The sequence below is a fragment of the Hyla sarda genome, chromosome 9, assembly GCF_029499605.1.
Source record: "Hyla sarda isolate aHylSar1 chromosome 9, aHylSar1.hap1, whole genome shotgun sequence".
In the NCBI taxonomy this organism is placed as follows: Eukaryota; Metazoa; Chordata; class Amphibia; order Anura; family Hylidae; genus Hyla; species Hyla sarda.
Window position 1 is genome coordinate 138,054,807 of NC_079197.1, and position 2,635 is coordinate 138,057,441.

The 2,635-nt window shown below is 48.2% G+C and overlaps 1 pseudogene; it reads right to left on the bottom strand.

The window, feature by feature from the left end:
• Nucleotides 1-432: 432 nt before the first annotated feature.
• On the bottom strand, nt 433-500 carry LOC130292190 (U6 spliceosomal RNA; annotated as a pseudogene).
• Nucleotides 501-2,635: the final 2,135 nt, after the last annotated feature.

Here is a 2,635-nt window from a genome sequence, read left to right on the forward strand (position 1 = left end):
CCACAACCAACACCAAGGGAAAAGCGCAAACAAAATCCAAGCATGGCAGAAACCCACCGACTACCAAGACCCAGGGGTAAACCATCCCGCAGCACAGCTGGAAAACCAAACACCACACCAACAACCAACCAAACCAGCCACATCTCAGAACAGAGAGCTCTGAAAGCAGGCCTGTCCACTGCACAACTCATGAAAAACCCTGCATATGTGCCCCAACCCATAGCACACCTGGGGCACAGATACCACACACCCTCGGCAGACAGAGAAAACCTACAGGAAAAAACTCCGCCCAGAACCATATTCCACGTGGAACATTCAGTAAACCAGCAAGGACCGGAACCAGGGCACCTAGCGAGCCCCGAGGAAACCAAAACAGAGAAAACGCAATCACTTCCTGACCACAGGAAAGCAGCAGACCAACGCCAACGCGGCATGCGGAAGCCATGCTAATCTTCTCTGTATCGTTCCAATTTTAACATATGTGCTGCCGAAGCGAGCACAAAATATGGAACGCTTCACAAAGTTGCGTGTCAGCCTTGCAGCAACAAACCACACCCCAACAAGCGTAGAGCACAGGAGAATCACCCTCCGGAATACCACCACGAACAGAAGAACTTACAAGGCAAGACAAACGGAGACTCAAGCGAAACCTACCCACCAAAGACTCAAGCGCAAATCTACCCACCGCCACATCAGCTAAAGCACCCAGCATGACATACAGGAGTCCCATGCCTACCAGAGATTGGGAGCAAAACCGGAAAAACATCAGACAAATATACCAGGACAAATGGAGCAGCGGAGAGAGACTACAACTAAAGACGGAGAGATAAACCAAACAAAGGGGGAGAAAACCAAAAGAACAAAACCGTAACTTGGTGGCGGCCCCCGATTCAGGATAAGGAACAAACCTCGGCCAAACCCCGGCCACCCAGAGTGTAAGGCCAAAAGACCACTCACCCAAGCGTGCACCGCATAAAATGATACCATACCAAAGCACCCCGTCAAGAAGAGATGTACCCAACTCCCAACCACAGGCCAACACAGACATACACCCATATTCAAGATCCAAACTCAACAAACACACAGGAACAAAAGGACGAACACTGCACAGAATGCAGCTATAAGCACACTAACCGGGGAAGGGGCCAAGCCCCACATCAGAACACTCACCAATTCCCGAAGATGAAGAAGGACAACAGCTGGAGGAACCACTTCACCACCCCCGCAGGCATGGGACAAGGCACGCTGGAGACCGCCGGGTCGTGGGCACTCCGCCGCCGCACTCCCTACCCCTCCACGGGGGGCATTGGAGAGGCAGGAGGAAGAAGGACAGCAGCGGCAGCAGGGGGGGGTTTGGGAACTCGGGGCAGAGAGGTGATGGGGAGGCGGGGGGGGGGGTGGGCGCAGTGGCTGCAAGAACCATGGGGAGCACTGGAAAAGCATGAGGAAAAAAGGGGGCTGCAGCAGCAGCAACGGCAGCAGTGAGCAGGGGGAGATAAGGGGAGAGGGGGGTGCTAGTGTGGTGGGATGAGGAGTGGGTAAATGAGGGGGGACGGTATGAGAGCTCAAATAGCTTGCGCCGTGATCTGAAGTTGTCCGCAGTACCCTTGTCGTTTTGAGCGGATTTTGGGATGGCTGTTTATTCAGATATACAGTAGAAATAGTGATAAAAATACGCTAATTTGGACTGTGAAATTTATTTATTCAATTATTACTATTATTTATTTACGATACCACATGTGTGTTTGTAATAGAGTATTTTATGTATTTTTTTGTATGGATGGGGAAAAGGGGGGTGAACCAAACGTTTATTAGTGAAAGGGTTAAATGATCTTTATTAACTTAACTTTTTTTTTTCTTTTTTGCAAATGCTATATGCTATAGTATTTATTTAATTTTATTATTTATTTATGTATTATTTATAAATATATATTTTTTTTTTTGTGCGTACGCCATAGACTGAGCGCTTCAAATGACGATATATTTTTATACTTCGGACATGTACGCACGCGGCGATACCACATGTGTGCATGTAATACAGTATTTTATGTATTTATTTTTATTTTTTGTATGGATGGGAAAAAGGGGGGTAAACCAAACTTTTATTAGTGAAAGGGTTAAGTGATCTTTATTATTATAGCATCCATAGGAGCTATAACACTGCACACACTGATCCTGACACTGATCACTTGCCATGTATTAACATGGCAATAATAGGTGTTATCAACGATTGATTGCCCATGCCTGAATTTCAGGCTTTTAGCAATCAATCAACGAGCAGACGCGCAGGAGGCAGGTAAGAGAGGTAAGGGATGCTTGTAATTTCACAGTCAGACATGGTGATCAACTGATCGCAGCATCTAAAGAGGTAATGCCGGACATCTGCCCGATCAGCGATGTCAGCTAAGAGCAACCGGGACCCAGCGGATATAATGCGCGCTCACCTTGTGAGCGGGCATTATATCTGGAGACGCGCAAATGGACGTTAATAAACGTCCACATGCGCATAGGGGGGTAAAACAGCAGCAGCCACCAAGGGGCCGCCACCTCCAGAGACAGAGGGGACCAGGTAAAGGAGTTGGAGGGGACTGCAACAGGGAGGAAAAGGAGACGGAGGGGACAAGGAGGAAAGCAG